Source organism: Mixophyes fleayi, chromosome 2 (genome assembly GCF_038048845.1).
Source record: "Mixophyes fleayi isolate aMixFle1 chromosome 2, aMixFle1.hap1, whole genome shotgun sequence".
NCBI lineage: Eukaryota > Metazoa > Chordata > Amphibia > Anura > Limnodynastidae > Mixophyes > Mixophyes fleayi.
Window position 1 is genome coordinate 237009356 of NC_134403.1, and position 18751 is coordinate 237028106.

Here is an 18751-nt window from a genome sequence, read left to right on the forward strand (position 1 = left end):
TCAGAACTCAATATTGTCTGTGTGTGTGGTAAGTAGAAACGTGAGAAATTGTATAACATACACATTTTTTATCACTTTGCAGTAAGAATGGGCATGCTGTTGTATAGGTGGTGTTTAATTGTTTTTTAGAAATTTTTTGTTTTTTTTTGTTTTTTTTGGGCAAGAAAAACAACAACACCTTAACACTCTGTATTTTGTGTTGCACTACCTTAAACTGATTACACCAGAACAATTGTAATGTAACTAATGTGATTTGTACAAGGTTATATGCCTATGGTAAGTATCACTTTGGTGGTGGTTCTATATGGTGAGGCGCTGTTTGATCATTCAATAGGTTTTGTTTTTGTGAAAAGTGATTTTTTTTTTTTTTTTTCCTTTCTTTTTGTAAAAAACTACTTATGGACTGTCCTTTTCCACAACAAAGCTTTGGGATGAATAATGACTACATTGTAAGTATTGGTTGTCTCATTTGTGGCAAAGTATGAAAAAGCAAAGTTTAAAAGTGTCACCTAAGTGTTGGTTTGTGTGAATATCGCCGCTGATGATGCAGTCGTGGTGGGCGGAGCTTGAGCCACGCATAAAGGTCGCTAGCATTCCACTGCTGTTTACATGAGCCAAACTTATGCACATATTAAGATATGAACTGGTTGTAAGCCAGAGCATTCTAACCAAAGAAATTGTCTCTCATATGTGGCTCCACAGTAAGTTCTTTGTTTGAATCTAAAAGCCATGTGCTTGCTAGGAAACACAGGGCTTTGAGTCATAATTACAGGCCGTAACTAGTTGCGTGGGCGGGGTAGAGGTCAAGCTCTCCCATCTGAACCAATGCATTATGGGTAAAGGTTTATAAGCCATTGAGACAAACATATCACTCTCTTTCGATCACTACACACACACACACACATACTTGGAAGCTGGGGACCTCTCTTACACCTGGAGCACTGAGGACATACCAGTAAGATTCTATCTGTAACGTTTAACTTCTTATATCTGTCTATACAACTCTCCTTGCTTGCATGTATTTCTATCAACTTTCTTATGAATCCTTTACCTTATATGTAAAGTTTTCCATTTAACTTTCTGGATCTAAGTAGCCTTTTCACATATACTTTCAGGAATGTTTGCTAATTGCATCACAATGAATTTCCCTGACCACATGCCACTCTCTCTGTTATCTTATATCTTTCTCTCTCTTTCTTTTAATCTTTCTTTATCTACCACTTAAACATATATCTGTTTATTTACTATATATATATATATATATATATATATATATATATATATATATATATATATATATATGTATATTACTTACCTGCAACTTCTAATCCCATCCCCCATCTTTCAAGACCACATGAAATACACACATGCATTCTTAAAACACATTCATTCTCTGTCTCTATACCCACAACACGATTTAGCAATACCTATACATTTCTCTTACAGCATATACACTAGTAAATATATACAAACACATACATACACAGCAGAATAGGATATTATATACTTACTTCTGAAGTTGTGGCATTGTCTGTTTAATCTATAATGTATTATCTGTACATGCCTGTTTTGTATGTTGAGGTAACTGGAATGAATAGGATGAATGGATGTTTATATAGATAATGCAGTATAGTGAGGTAAATGTTAGATTGGTATTTATTTAGCGATTAATACATAATTGTGGGCTATTTGTGTAATATTTAGGCGATATATATATATATATATATATATATATATATATATATATATATATATATATATATATATATAGCCTTGTCAAACACAGGAAACGCGTAAGTCGCTTCTACGGATTTCTAGTTGTCGTGCGCAAGCATGACAACTGGGACACCTTGTTTATGGTTGCCATGGTATTAGATGAAAGCTCAAAAGGTTGAGTGAAATAATGCCTCTAAAGTACATCTGAGATGTCATGGGTGCGTATTATTCAACGTGACTAAATTGCAAAAAAGACGCAAATTGCATTATGTCCCAATAATTAATGAGATTGGTTATTAATAAGATCAAAGGTATTGTATCATTATTATGGCGGATCCCAGGATCCTATAACAATGGCGAGCCAGCCAGGAGACTGCGTTAAGTATGATCTTCAATGGCCAAGAAGACCCATAATTAATTGCAGCAAACCTATTTTTATTTCTGTATTTTTCTTTTTACATTTTTCATAATGATGAAACAAATGATCTTTAATGACTGAATTATCTCCTCAACGGAACACAGAGACAATCTGCCTATTTAATGTTAACATTTTTTCTCTAGGTGGACTAGCGATTTAGTGTAGTACAATAGTAGGTTTGATTGTGAACTAACTTGAGAATTTTTGGGTAAATGCAATATTTTTTGTAAAATGGCTGTGTTTATCTGTTGTAAAATACGATACTCGGTTATTTTGTTCTCTATTTCAGGGTAACATCACACTGACCCTGAATAGCACAGAACCATTAAAGGCACCTCAACCTCATATTTCCATCAGAAACTCGTCTTTGAAAGTTGTCTAGCAGGTACGTGCTTCGGCGCTTTGGAATTCTGAGTAGAAGGCGCGCACTGGTGAATTCAGGTCTACAAGACGAACCAATTGACTTCATTCCTACACAACAAGCAAGGAAGTATTTACACAAGTCGTTAAATCAGTCGTTAAGATCATCAAACAGGTAGGTATGGATTTCATTAATATCACTAAACTTGCAGAAGGTAGTATGTTTAATCCTGTCATACCAGCTAGTTATACATCTGCAGAAAACTTATTGGCACAACTGCTAGACCAGATGTACAGTCATGACAAGTTGTTTATTAATAAACAATGTGTGTTTAGGAAAACCCATAAAAGGTTCCAAATGTTGGTTAAATTAGTCCAATTTTTTGAGGACAGAATTTGGAGACCAGAGCATGCAGAAATAATAGCTAGAGGTATGTTGACTAAGAAAATAAATGTAATAAATCAGGAAGATAGCTGTAAAAATTGTACTGATAAAGATAAGGAAATCGCTGAGTTAGGCGGTGAAATTAATACTGCAGATGATCGGATGGCTTCTACTGAAGACCATATGGCACAATCACAGCAGGACTAAGAAAGTAGAGCCCAAATGATCATGAATATGCAGGGTTTGATAACTGATCTCTCAAATTCGATAAAAGAGCTATCTAAAAGTAACCCTCGGGTTGACTCTACAGAGTTAATACCCACAAAACAAATTTGTGTTTTTAATAGGGAAAGTGGTAGTACAGCTGGTTATCAAGCAGACTTATCTGGCTTGGATCTCACTGCACCACTACTTGATACGCAGGATGTAAGATCCCATGGCACTTACCCAGTGATACGCACACTGGAGTACACCCCAACACCGGTGGGAAATACTGTTGGTGCACGGGCACAAGACCAGAAGAGTGGATGGGATGTTATAAATTCCACTCCTGTCTTAGGGCCAAGCAACAATGGTAGCAAGGATTTGATCTATTTCAATCAACTTTTTACAGGTAATGATATAAAGAGAACAAAAATCCTCTTGGAACTCAAAAGAGAATTTCCTCAATATGATAGCAGTTTAGACCCTTTTATCTCATGCAATATTTTTGAGGGCTATGGCACTCAACTAAGTGTGGCCCCAGAAGATTGCATGGATCTCTTCAAGTTGTGGCTACCCACTTACCTTAGTCAAAGGTATGAGACCACTGGGGACTCAGCCCCCGGGAATGGTCGCTACCATGACTAAAAAGGAAAGAATAGCTGCTCTTATGTTACTGACAACAGGGCATAGGGAGGTAACTCCCAATATCCTAGATAGTTTCAAACCTAAAATACACCATGAACCTTTAGCTTTATGTGGTCGGTTTAAAGCTTTGTATAGGACTGTAACTAACGACCATAGGCCCCATATTCCACCAGTCATGATTCGCACATTTGTGGAAAAACTTCCATACACAAATGTCAATCTGCGAACAAATGCTCAAAGGGAAACTACACTTGCAGGTGCAGCTAGAATTATTGAGGAATTCAGGCAGGAAACTTTGAGATCCAAGAAATCTGTACAAATTAGGGAACAGGGCATGATCGCCGCCAGACTTGTCCTGAACGTCGCCCTAAAGATGCTCAGCCTTCTGCTCCACCAGCAGAGGATGAAGATCTAGTCTGCTACAAATGCAGACAGAAAGGACATAGGAGAAGAAACTGTCCTAAACAATCTCTTTATACAGCAGGAAACAAAAGAGATATAATAATTCTACAAGGACAAAAGGTCCATCAGTTGCACAACCACTGAAGTGTGTAGCAGCTGTAAATGTGCAAGCAGATAAACAGTCTGCTTCACAGGTAGCATCACAAAATAAAGAGGTTTCAGTCTGTGCAGTAAAGGTTCCAGTAGCAAATCTGGTGCAGACAGACTGAAGGTCAGGGGTCCCAAAGGATCTAATTCCGCTATGTAGCCTGGTATTGGATCCTTCTGGGAGACCCCACATCATGGCAAAAATAAAAAATATTTGGGTAGAAATCATGCCTGACACTGGAGCTGAAATCTCCATCACCAATGCGGAGCATGATTTGAATCCAGATAGCCCTCAGTGTGTTGTGATCGGATTTGATCACCAACAAGGGGGGGGTGACAGCCCACAGGATTGATAAAGTGATCGTAGAAATCAATGATTTCTCTTTAAAAATCCCAATGTGGTACTACTTAGGATCCGATAACATTATCGGAACTGATGTAATGACACAACAGGGCTGGATATTGGATTTAGCAAATTGTATGGTATGGAAAGGTCCCAGAAAATCAAGGATCTGTGTGATACAGCGACATGATCTGGGTCCACTCATACATGCAAATGACAGGAATGACAATGGACTTGTGCATAAATGGCCAGAGGTCTAACACAACACAGACCTTGAACCTATTGTGTACAGGTATCCGGAATTATGGGCACAAGGGAAAAATGACTGTGGAAGGATGGTTGATGTTGAGGTGGACATACAAGGGCCGGACCCACCACCTCAGCGTCAATATCGCTTCCCTCCTGAAGCCATGGACTCTGTAGTGGAAGCTGTAACTGACCTAGAGTCAAGGGGGGTGGTCATAAAGGGAAATTCAAAGTGCAGCAATCCCTTATGGCCTGTTAGGAAGAAGGAGACGAACACCTGGAGACTCAAAATAGATCTCAGGGTTCTGAACAAATACACCCCTATGTCAGCACAGGTAGTTGCAGAAACCCCAGACATAATGGCAAGGATAAATGGTAAAAGCCAGGTATTCTCAACCATTGATGTGGCAAACGGATTTTCTCTATACCCTTAACAGAAAGTTGCCAGTACAAGTTTGCGTTCACTGTACATGACACGCAATACATGTTCTGCGTTTTACCCCAGGGCTTTCACAGTAGTTCAACTTACTTTCATCAGGTATTGGCAAAAGTGCTGAGTGTTTTCTCGCACCCAGAATGCCTGTTACAGTATGTTGACGACCTACTCCTCCATACAGACACCATGGAGGAGCACTTAACCCTCTTACAGGAATTGTTAGGCCTCCTGTCATGTGCAGGACTGAAGCTGAGTCATCAGAAGGCAAACCTGGCTAGGTCAGAGGTGATATTTCTAGGGGTTAAGATTGCTCACGGAAGAAAGGGCATCATGGCCGCCCGCGTGGAAGCAATGGTTAAATTACCCAGGCCTGGCACCCTGCAGGACTTGCATAAGTTCCTGGGGGTTGCAAATTTCATGAGCGAATTCATAGAGGACTTTGCTACCAAGGCAAAACCTCTCTATGAATTACTCAGAGGTGAAAAACCCTCACTGAAAGGTTGGGCGAAAACACTAAAAAGAGACCTCTCCTCTGCACCGGTACTAGCTACCCCCCACCCAGATGGCAATTTGGCCATCCAAGCGCATGCTGGATCAGGGTCCATATCAGCGGCTCTCCTGCAAGAGGTGGGTATAACAACTAGACCACTAGGATACTTCTCAAGACTTATTTCACCAGTTGAAATGGGTTTTGATGAGTGTGCAAAACAGCTGGCAGCCATACATTATGCTGTCAATGTGACAGAGCATATTGTAGGGTTCAGGCCACTTACTGTGCAGACACCTCACTCTCCATTAACTCTCCTACTCCGGGATACACTTCCTGGAGTCTCTCAGCAGAGGTTTGGGAGATGGATAATGGACCTTAGTGGACGGAACATCAAAATCTGTCACAAGGCTAAGTATGTTCTGTCTCAATTGTTAAATACAACTGGAACAGAGCATGATTGTGGTCTATTGCCACATTCCCTCACAACACCTTTCTTCAGGCAGATAGCGCACACTGATGACAGAATCATTTTTGTTGACGTGTCACGCTCTCTAGTGGATGGGACATATGCGACAGGTTATGCGGTCTTGGATGAGACCACTGGGACCCAGAGCCTGGTTAAACTTCCAGGTCACCTGTCAGCACAGCGCGCTGAGTTAGAGGCTGTGAAAGAAGCACTTTTTCTTCAGCCCCTAGGGCGGCGCACTATATACAGTGACAGTTCATATGTAGTGCGATCTCTGGCATCACACTTGGAGACCTGGCAAAAACATGGATTCGTGGACAGCCAGAATAAACCTCTGGCGCATGTTTCAGTTTTAAAAGAACTTTGGGAATGGGGAAAGTCACATCCTGATGAGGCTGCACTCATCAAAGTGCCTGCACACCAGAAAGGGAACAACCCCTTAATCCTAGGAAACAATGTAGCGGATGAAGCAGCAAAAATGGCTGTAGTATCTGGTATCTTTTGTGATCCAGATGCTGAATCTTTGCCCTCATTCCAGGTGGCTTTACGCAGGACAGTCCTCAAAGAAGGACCGGTGTCATTTGAAGAGGAACAGGCGAAAGACCCTTTTCTTATGACACTCAGAAATTCACCACAGGATCCCTGGTCTGTCAGACAGGGTATCTTGTGCCATGTATCAGGAGAAAATTTAAATCCACTCCCAGTAGTCCCTTCACATCTCCAAGAGGAGCTGACACAGCTTAATTACCAGCTCCTGGGGCACCCTGGTCAGGATAAACTGTTGTCTCTGCTAAAGAGTAAATTATACTGGTCAGGAATGTCCAAAACAGTAGAGTGTGTTACTCAACAATGTTTTGTATGTGCCCAAATCAACCCTAGGGCACCAGCTCTCAAGCCAGCATTACAGCGTGTGCCTCCAGCAGAGGGGCCATGGGCAGCGTTACAAATTGATTTCATAGGACCACTACCAGCAGACAGTCGCAATTGTTGCTATGCCTTGGTAGTTGTTGATGTGTTCTCAAAGTGGGTAGAAGCCATTCCAACCGTGAATGACTCAGCTACCACTACAGCACGGGTCCTATGGGAGCAAATTTTGTTACGTTGGGGAATCCCCAGGATCATAGAATCTGATCATGGAACCCATTTTGCTGACAAGGTCATGAAAGCACTTTGTGAACTACTGGACATAAAGCAACGATTTCATGTTCCTTATCATCCCCAGTCAGCAGGGATAGTAGAGCGCATGAACCGGACCATCAAGACCCGGTTAGCCAAGGCATTGTTACAGAAGGGATCTTCTTGGGTAACAGCTTTACCCGGCAATACTTATGGGTATTAGGGCAACGGAAGCATCCACAACAGGGATCACTCCGTTTGAGCTCATGACAGGTCGCAAAATGCCACTTTGCTTCCCCAATGAGTCTCAGCTGTCAAATTCCATTAAGGATGCAATTGCCAGAGATGTGTTCCTACAACAGGTACAAGATAACCTGAAGGGACTGCTGCCATATGCAGCAATACGGCTGCACAAACCCTATCTACAGGGGGAGACCCCAATGCCCCTTGTAGGAGATTTAGTAATGGTCAAAGTTTTCCGTAAGGCAGGTCCTTGGGATGCAAACTGTGAGGCACCATATCAGGTTCTCGAGACAATGGGTGATACCATGCTGAAGGTACAGAGGCCAGTGACTACCAATGAAAACTCTCAGAGGAGACGCAAGGTATTGTGGGTCCATATTAACCAGGCAAAAATCACTTGAGTCTCCTCAACCCAGTAGAGCATTTGTGTGCTCAATAAGTTAGAAACTACAGGGGAGTGTGGAAAAAGAAAATTATCTTTCTAAAGGTTCTAGTAAGGAAAATGAAAACCTGTCCTTATTGAAAACAACTAGACTCATGCCTTTTTTCTTAGCAGATCATGGAGCCCAAGGAAAGATCTGTAACACCAGCACCCAGAGGACACCATTACAAATCTTATTCCTCCGTAGGAGCTCAAAAGTGCTCAGTATACTTCCATCTGAGCAAACTAGTATTACAGACACTGGTACTACTGGTAGGTGTGGTACTAGTGGGTTTTGCTATTCCTCAGAATAACAAGGAGGACAGGGGTTGGTCAAATGCAACACAAATAAGAAATTCCCAAAAATCTAATTCTACTAACCAGCTAGAGCTTTTGGTAGTAGAATGTAAGGAAGGGGAAATCCTAGAGCCCTACTCTAATTACAGCTTTGTGGCTGGTCAATGGTATTTGTATGGGTTTTGGAGATATGGTTATGCAGGGGATAAGGTTCGACACTATACCCCCAAAGAAAATGTGTCTGCCAATCAACATGATCTACATACACTCTGCCTTAAAGAATATAACCATTATAAAGATATTGATTTAGTGCCAACTAAATCTGTCAGGTGGGTATCAAAGAATCCTCATTTACCACCCTTTAAGAAAACACCATATAATATAACAGAGGTACTTTGTACAAAGCAGGGAGTACTGGACCCAGAGGATACTACAGGGGGAGAATATGATTGGTGGTATATTCTAAAAGCCACCTTCATAGGATCTAACGCTCAGGATAGTCTGCGTGTTAGAACAAATTTTGATAGACCCATTCCAATTATAGGTACCATAAAGGGATACTGCATGTTGAGAGATTCCCAATTGCTAATCACAAGAGAACCAAATATGCCCATGGTCACGTTCCCACAGATTATTTACAAACTAGTGTTATGATAATGAACTTGAACTGTAGTAGCACAGGCCAAGCTATGTGGAATAACAACCATGGGCCAGTAGACATGGAAGGCTTGTACAGAGCTGCCATTTTGAAAATTAGAACAGATGCAAAAAAATCAGAAGTACATCCGGGTAGAGGGATCACCATCTATACGTTCTTTTATGATAACAGTTATGAGAGATAAATATGTACCAGAAGTTGCTGGATACTATTTTTTTACATATGCCCATTGGGAACCAGATAAGCAAATGGTTATGTTAGATCTAAACCCCTGGAGGTGGGATATAGTATGTAATGGCATAGATACTCCAGTAATTGATGGATGGTACCCCTATGACTGAGGAGTACAGGAACAGATATGTGTCTGTTGACTGGAAGGACCCTAGTGGCAGAGATATTAACTTTGATATCAACATTGACAGACTTTTTAAATGGCCATTCTGCGAGGTAGCATATGAAGGGTGTTGGACATTCTCTCAGTGGACTTATCTCTCTAAAACAAAACCTGTTAAATATCTCTCCTTACAACCAGGGGATAGTGACCAGTGGTATCCGTTTAAAGGGAGAGGACAAGTATGTGTAACTGTAGTCAGAATACCCTATGAAACAGAAGTCAGGCCACATTGTGATGACTGTAACATCCCTATCCATAAAAAAGCAGATGTGATAGCGCCTCAATTATCATCCCCATGGACAATAATAACCAGCGTCAAATTTATGCTATACACTTGGAGAATTTCAGTGGAGGATTTCAGAGTAGATCGTTGGGATCACAGATGTAAGGAACTAGTGAGGGATCAACTAGATATGCTAAAAGGATGTAGGTCCGTGGTAGAATCCGGGCAAGAAACAAGAAAAGATGACTGGAGATTTAAAAAAGATAGGGGGAAGCGAGATGCCATTGCGACCGCTCTTGGAGGAGGTGCAATGGGAATAGGTACACTGAATACTATGGATTTAGAGGTTCTGAGGAATAAACTTGGGAGCCTGGCACAACATACGGGAGATGGTATAAGGACTCAACTGGATGTAAATCACATTCTTGAGACTTACAACATGCTCCTATAGATGCCAATACCTCTCTATCTGCAGCTCTTCGGGAAAAATTTAGAGGGTTGGTGTTGGGTCTCATTGGAGAACAAGATAGAGCTCAATTGGCTCTGGCATGTACACAGGTTCAGAGTGAACTCTCAGGAAATCTAAAACACATAGGGGCATATTCAATTCCGATCCCGATTCGCGGGATTGCGCCGGAACGACCGCGAACCTAATCCGCGGTACCGCAATAACGTGGATTTTCGTTCACAGCCCATAGGGCTGTGTACAAAAATCTGCGTTATTGCGATACCGTATTACCGGCAGTTGTGCGCATTTTCCGCGGTAACGCGCGTTACCGCGAATCGGATCGGAATTGAATATGCCCCATAGTGTCATCTCTTCATAATGGTCACTATCCATTCAACCTTAGACAGAGGAAAAAGCAATTTGTCCCTGACTTTGCGTTGAATCATACAAACTGGTGGCTCACACAGTGGCATGGTTGCCTGAATCTGACCTGTACTGCCTCCTCTCTAGCTCCTGTTTCTGGTAGAGAGAGGAAGGGGTACACTGCAGTAAATTTAGGTATTCCGAGTCCAGGGGATACAATACTCCATCCACGTCTCCAATCTGACACGTTAACATATGAAGGGTCACATCCATATCTATTTTACACGTATGGATGTTGGAGATGAGAAGACGCTATATTGTGTCAAGGGAATCATGACAGAGTACTCAGGCAGCAGTGCTGGGATACTGCAGGATCATGTTTGATGGATGTTCGTCCAAAACCATCATCTAATTTAAAATATCTGGGTCTAGATTACTGGTGCTGGTATCAATTCCAAAATGTCTCGTATACTGTTTATGCTACTAACTGCACCCAAAGAGGAAATCTCCTCCGAGGAGCATATTGTACTCTTCTTCCCATCTCGTCTGCTACATCGATACCTAGAGTAGGAATAACACCAGTGACCCAGAGAAGCAACTAGATATCTGCCCAGATACTCCTGTAAGGCTGCAGAAAATTCCACTTGGTTTCGGGACAGAGCTCAAGAACTGGCTGCTCGACTTTGGGAAGGAGGACGACATCTTGGAGAAGCTCAAGGAGACGGAGAAACAAGTGACCATCAAGCTGGAACATGATGCCATCAAAATCACAAAGATATTGCACGCCTTAGAGGAAGACGCCAAAGTATCGTGGTGGGAAAGCCTATTTGGTTACAGTCCAAAAGCAACATCATATTTCAATCTCCTCATACATCCCATAATAGTTCTCATTTTGCTGGTAGTAATCCTATATATTGCACTACTGGTTGTGTACAGAAAGATAAAAACAATGACTAAAGAACTTAAAGACACTGTAAAGCTATACAAAGAAGAAGAAGGTATAAGGACTAGAAGACAACAAATGTCGAACTATTAAGGGAGGGGGGTTATGGACTGTTATGGACTATTTCATTTATGGACTAGTTACTAAACAAGCTACATAGAAGATGTTTGTTATGTACCACCAGATATGACAAGTTTCTAATTTTTTTTCATGGACTTCACTATTAACAGTGCAAGATTAGCTATTTTTATAGAATATCCCTTGGGAGAGGGGATACTTTTTCCACTATGGATCTCTTAGGGGGTTTTTCCTGGGATGTCGTCAATTGCATAGAGGTTTTTTTTTATCTCCTCCATAGTCGATAGGAAGAGGACAAGTGAGAGTTGGTGATCATTGGGGTCTCTATCTCTCCCTCTTCCTGGATTCTTATCCATCTGGACTTGACTCTAATAGAACGTTCAAAGTCTTTACTATCCTTCAAACATCATTCTGCTTGAAAATTCCTATACAGAACTTGTGAAAAGACTTTGTAATAACTTGAAAAAGGACTCTGCTAACTTTGGAATAGAGAAATTCCAATGCTTCTGGACTTTAAACAAAATCTACAACTAAACAAGTATTACTCAAAGACTCTTTTCTAAGATATCTACTTATGGACTTTCTCAAGGATTTTGATTATGGACTTTTGAAGATTACCAACCGTTCTTGTGGACTTCGTTTGAAATTGTTGATTTGTTTTTATATTTTACTTTAAAAATTGTCTTATGTTATGCTTTTTGTCACTAAAGAAGTCTATAATAGTATATAATAGTACAAAATACACTTAGATAGAGACAATTGATTTTACGTAAACCTTCAAACTTGTAGTGTCGGGTTACAGACAACAGGGGGAATGTGAAGGAGCTCCTATATCGCGGCTGATGACGGCGGTGGGCGGAGCTTGAGCCACGCATAAAGGTCGCTAGAATTCCACTGCTGTTTACATGCTCCAAACTTATGCACAGATTAAGATATGAACTGGCTGTAAGCCAGAGCATTCTAACCAAAGAAATTGTCTCTCATATGTGGCTCCACAGTAAGTTCTTTGTTTGAACCTAAAAGCCATGTGCTTGCTAGGAAACACAGGGCATTGAGTCATAATTACAGGCCGTAACTAGTTGCGTGGGTGGGGCAGAGGTCAATCCCTCCCATCTGAACCAATGCATTATGGGTAAAGGTTTATAAGCCATTGAGACAAACATATCACTCTCTTTCGATCACTACACACACACATACTTGGAAGCTGGGGACCTCTCTTACACCTGGAGCCCTGAGGACATACCAGTAAGCTTCTACCTGTAACTTTTAACTTCTTATATCTGTCTATACAACTCTCCTTGCTTGCATGTATTTCTATTAACTTTCTTTTGAATCCTTTACCTCATATGTAAAGTTTTCCATTTAACTTTCTGGATCTAAGTAGCCTTTTCACATATACTTTCAGGAATGTATGCTAATTACAATGCATTTTTACAATTTCATTTGCATTACAATGAATTTCCCTGTCCACATGCCACTCTCTCTGTTATCTTATATCTTTCTCTCTCTTTCTTTTAATCTTTCTTTATCTACCACTTAAACATATATCTGTTTATTTACTATATATATATATATATATATATATATATGTATGTGTGTATATTACTTACCTGCAACTTCTAATCCCATCCCCCATCTTTCAAGACCACATGGCATACACACATGCATTCTCAATACACATTAATTCTCTGTCTCTATACACACAACACGATTGAGCAATACTGATGATATACTCACTCCTATACTGTCACTCACCGGACTGTGAGTGCTTCTTCCCGGACATTTAGGAACCGTGGCCGTCCTCCATCCTGAGGGACTGCGCATGCGCAGCCCTTTCTATACCTCCAGTGTATGTTCCTTTAACTTAATTGGCAGATCAGGCAACCTCCCTATATTAAGCACCTGTGGTCATCACCACATTGCCTGATCTTGGAGTCTCATTCCCCATGAGTCTCTGAAGGTGTTCCTGTGTTTCCTTGTTTTTTCAGCCCTGCTGATTCCTGTGGTTTCCAAACCACTTCTACCTCTGTGGTTTCCAAACCACTTCTGCTACTGTGGTTCCCATACCACTTCTACCATCTACTGAATCATCGTGACTGTGAGCTGATTCCTATCCGCTGCCTCCGTGCACTACAGTCTTCTAATCACTTCAACTCTACCATGTATCATTGGGACTGTTAGCTGATGCCTATCCGCTGCCTCCGTGCATTACAGGCTTCAACCACATCCACTCACCTGTTCATGATTGTGACTGCCAGCTGATTCCTATCCGCTGCCTCCGTGCACTACAGGCTTCAACCTGCAACTCGTCTGTGTTTCATCATCGTGACTGCTAGCTGATTCCTATCCGCTGCCTCCGTGCACTACAGTCTTCAACCTGCAACTCGTCTGTGTTTCATCATCGTGACTGCTAGCTGATTCCTATCCGCTGCCTCCGTGCACTACAGTCTTCAACCTGCAACCCGTCTGTGTTTCATCGTGACTGTTTGGCTGATTCCTATCCGCTGCCTCTGTGCGCTTCAGTCTTCAGTCCTTGTCAACGCTCCCGTGTTTTCTTGAGTCTGCCTCCACTATTGCTACCCGCTATTCTCCGTGATCAACAGTGCCTGTTCAACTCTGCTCTCCCGTGTCCCATCGTTACTGCACCTGCTGGTTGCTATTGGCTACCTCCGTGTTCCCGCAGAGACCCGCTGCTGCTACTCCTCAGCACTACTCATCCATCTACTGCTGATCCGCTCTCCACGCTTTCCTGTGTTCCCTGCTGGTCTACCTTCCCGTGCGCTGCACCTACTAGACCACCGCTTCACCCATCCAGGGACTTCGCATCCTGCCGGCCTCCTGCCGTTCAGGTATCTCTGCACTCCTGTCTGACTGCCTCCTGAACCACGGTATGCATACTTCTCATTGACTGTGCTGTGTATTGCATACCTTGCTGGACTGTGTTGGTTCTCCTCTGGAGTGTGCTATCCGCTGAGTCTATTGCCATCATTGACTGTGTTATCTTATGCTGGACTACTTCAAGAGACTTTCTATATTGGCAGTATTGTTCAGTCATTTATACATTTATATTGTGCATATTACTGTGGAGCAAAGTCAAGGTGCCCGTGTATATATTGTGTTGCAGCCTCTCCCCGTGCACCTCCTCACATATATATTCAGTAGTACAACTTGCTAGTGGCAGACCACTGACTCCTGTTTACAGTTTCACCTGTTCCAGTATCCCCTCACATAGCAGTGGTACAACTTGCTATCGCAGACCACTGACTACCCGGATACCTCCACTTGGATTCCACTCCTTCACTCAGACAGCGGTACAACTTGCTATCTGCAGACCGCTGACTCTCATCACCCCCTCGTTTCTGTTGGACATTCCTCCTCACTATAGCAGTGGTACAACTTGCTACCGCAGACCACTGACTACCTTCACGTGCCCTTTGTCCATACAGTTCCTCGTGTATTACTACCTCCATATTGCCAGTGCTGCTAGTCATAGACTTTCCTGAGCATCTCATCACCTGCTATTTCCTGTTCCGTGATCACCCTGCTACCAGAGTACCATATTACCACCTATACTGCTCTGGTAAGCCTATCACCTGGTGATCCCTGGGTAAAGACTCCTAGTGCCCGTGACAGTAAGATCAGGCCATGACAGACCCAGATACGGAACCTACTGCTAAAGAGATGCTGCAGCATCTGGTCAGTCGTGTGGAGCAACAGGATGCTCGCCAACAGCTGTTACTTCAATGTTACCAATCGTTAACCTCCCAAGGAACATCTGGACAGACTGTTACAGCTAGTATTGAAGCTCCTGTGCTTTCCTCCGTTTCCCCAGTGCCATCCCAGGTGTCTACAGCTCCTACGCTTCACCTGCCTACTCCGTCAAAATATGACGGGGACCCCAAAACTTGTAGAGGTTTCCTTAACCAATGTTCAGTCCATTTTAAACTCCAACCTCAAAATTTTTCTACCCATCGTTCCAGAGTGGCCTATCTTATCTCATTGTTTTCTGGACAAGCCCTGGCTTGGGCCTCCCCTCTGTGGGAAAGAAACGATCCAATTCTACAAGATAGTGCCAAATTCATTTCCACGTTCCGAAGTGTGTTCGATGAACCAGGTCGTGTGACCTCCGCTGCTTCCAGCATTCTTCGTTTGCGACAAGGCTCCCATACAGTAGGACAGTATGTCATTCAATTTAGGATCTTAGCCTCTGAACTTCAGTGGAACACTGAAGCATTAGTTGCCGCCTTCTGGCAGGGGCTCTCCGATAAAATTAAAGATGCACTGACTACCCAAGAGCTTCCTTCGTCGCTAGAAGATTTGATCTCTCTTTGCCATCGTGTAGACATGAGATTTCGTGAAAGAGAATCTGAGAAAACAACTTCTGCTAAAGCACCTCTTCGTTTAAACCCTCAATTTCGTCCAGTTTCACCTTCTGTGATTCCCATGGAGATAGGACGTTCCAAATTATCTTTAGAAGAGAGGAAACGAAGAGTAAAGAATAGACTCTGTATCTATTGTGCTGATTCCACGCATATGCTCAGTTCTTGCCCTAAGAAATCGGGAAATGCCAGGCCCTAACTAGTTCTGGAGAGGTGAAGTTAGGGTCCCTGGAGTCCTCTCCATTGTCTATGAAATCTAAAGTCTGCGCTTTCGATGTTACGATTTCCTTTGCTACTAAATCCTTTGAGTCACAGGCATTGATTGATTCCGGAGCAGCAGGAAATTTCATTTCTAAATCACTAGTGAATCAATGGTCCCTACCAGTGATCACTTTAAAAACACCCATTACTGTGACGGCTATAGATGGATCACGTCTCATCAATGGTCTCATCACCCAGAGTACGTCTCCAGTAACCCTTCAGATTGGTGTACTACACCATGAAGAAATTTCGTTTTTAATTCTTCCTGTTACGACAAGTCCGATTGTCTTAGGCCTTCCATGGCTTCAATGTCACTCTCCCCAGATTGACTGGCGCACCCCTCAAGTTATGTCTTGGGGGTCTGAATGTCACCATCGTTGTCTCTCTCAAGTTATTCCTCTTAAAGTACAGCAATCTTCCATCTCATCTTCCTCCCCGGGACTCCCTCCTCAGTATGCTTCATTTGCCGATGTGTTTGATAAAGCTCAGTCTGAACGTCTTCCTCCTCATCGTTCTTGGGATTGTCCGATCGACCTTCTACCTGGCAAGACTCCTCCCAGGGGTCGGGTCTATCCTCTCTCGTTACCTGAAACTCAAGCCACATCTGAGTACATACAGGAGAACCTCCAGCGTGGGTTCATTCGACCTTCCACCTCTCCCGCTGGAGCTGGGTTCTTCTTCGTCAAAAAGAAGGATGGATCATTACGCCCTTGTATAGATTTTCGTGGACTCAACGCCATTACTATCAAGAATCGGTATCCCATTCCGCTGATCACTGAGCTATTTGATCGCATCAAGGGAGCTCGGATATTTACTAAGTTGGATCTTCGTGGTGCCTACAATTTAATTAGAATCCGTTCCGGTGACGAATGGAAGACCGCGTTTAACACCAGAGATGGGCATTACGAATATTTAGTAATGCCCTTCGGGCTGTGTAATGCCCCCGCGGTTTTCCAGGGTTTCATCAATGAGATCTTTCGGGACTTATTATATGTATGTGTCGTTGTCTACCTGGACGACATATTGATCTTCTCACAGGACCTGCCTTCTCATCACCAACATGTGGCAGAGGTCCTCTCCAGACTACGGAAAAACTCGTTGTTCTGTAAATTGGAAAAATGTTCATTCGAGTTACCCCAGATTCCATTCTTGGGGTATATAGTTTCCGGAGTTGGCCTGAAGATGGATCCAGACAAAGTAAATGCTGTACTACATTGGCCTCAGCCAACTACTCTTCGTGCCATCCAGCGTTTTTTAGGTTTTGCCAATTACTATAGACGCTTCATTCAAGACTTCTCATCCATTGCATCTCCCATTGTGGCCTTAACTCGGAAAGGGGCTAATACTAAGCAATGGTCATCTGAGGCTCTCCAAGCCTTTCAAATCCTCAAAGAGTCCTTCTCGTCTGCTCCCATTCTGCGACAACCTGATGTGACACTCCCCTTCTTCCTAGAAGTAGATGCCTCTAATGCGGGCTTAGGAGCTATTCTCTCCCAACGCTCGGAGCAACAAAAATTACATCCTTGTGCCTTCTACTCTCGGGGTCTTCTGCCCGCAGAGAAAAACTATACTATCGGGGACAAGGAGTTGCTGGCCATCAAAGCTGCATTAGAGGAATGGAGATACTTGTTGGAGGGAGCTCGCCATCCGGTGACGATCTTCACGGATCATAAGAACTTGTCATATTTGCAATCTGCTCAATGCTTGAACCCTCGTCAAGCAAGATGGTCTCTTTTCTTTTCCCGTTTTGAATTAATTATAACCTTCAAACCAGCTGCTAAGAACAAGAAAGCTGACGCTCTATCTCGAGCTTTTGTGACGTCCTCTGATGTAGAAGAGGTTCCCAACCATGCTATTCTAGACCCCAAATGTATTTCTCTGGCTGCTTCATCCACCAAAATGCTACCATTTGGGAAGACCCTCGTGCCTCCTACTCTGAGGCGGAAAATCCTTTCGTGGTTCCATGCCTCTCGTTTTTCTGGACACGCCGGTGAACATAAGACCTTTGAGATTCTCTCTCGTAGTTACTGGTGGCCTTCAATGAGGAGAGACGTCAAAGAGTTTATTGCTTCCTGTGATTTATGTTCTCAGTTTAAATCCTCCCGCAGAACTCCAGCAGGGTTGCTGCGACCACTACCCATTCCGTCCAAGCCTTGGACCCATATTAGTATGGATTTCGTTACTGATTTGCCACCAAGTAAGAATCACAATACTATTTGGGTAGTGGTAGACAGATTTTCGAAGATGGCTCATTTCGTCCCTCTGTCCGGTTTACCTTCCTCGTCTACTCTGGCTGAACATTTCATTAAAGAAATCTTCCGCATCCATGGATGTCCGTCTGAGATTGTGTCAGATAGAGGAGTACAATTCGTTTCCAGATTCTGGCGGGCCCTTTGTAAAACCTTGGGCATACGATTAGCACTCTCATCGTCTTACCATCCGCAATCTAACGGACAAACGGAACGAGTCAATCAAGATCTTGAGACTTTTATTAGGATGTTCTCTTCAGCCAACCAAGACAACTGGGTAGAATTGCTCCCTTGGGCTGAATTCGCCCATAACAACATGTACCATGAGTCATCATCCAAAACTCCATTCTTTGTGGTCTACGGTCACCATCCGTCTTTTCCGGAATTTCCTGCCCTCCCGTCCACCCAAGTTCCTGCTGT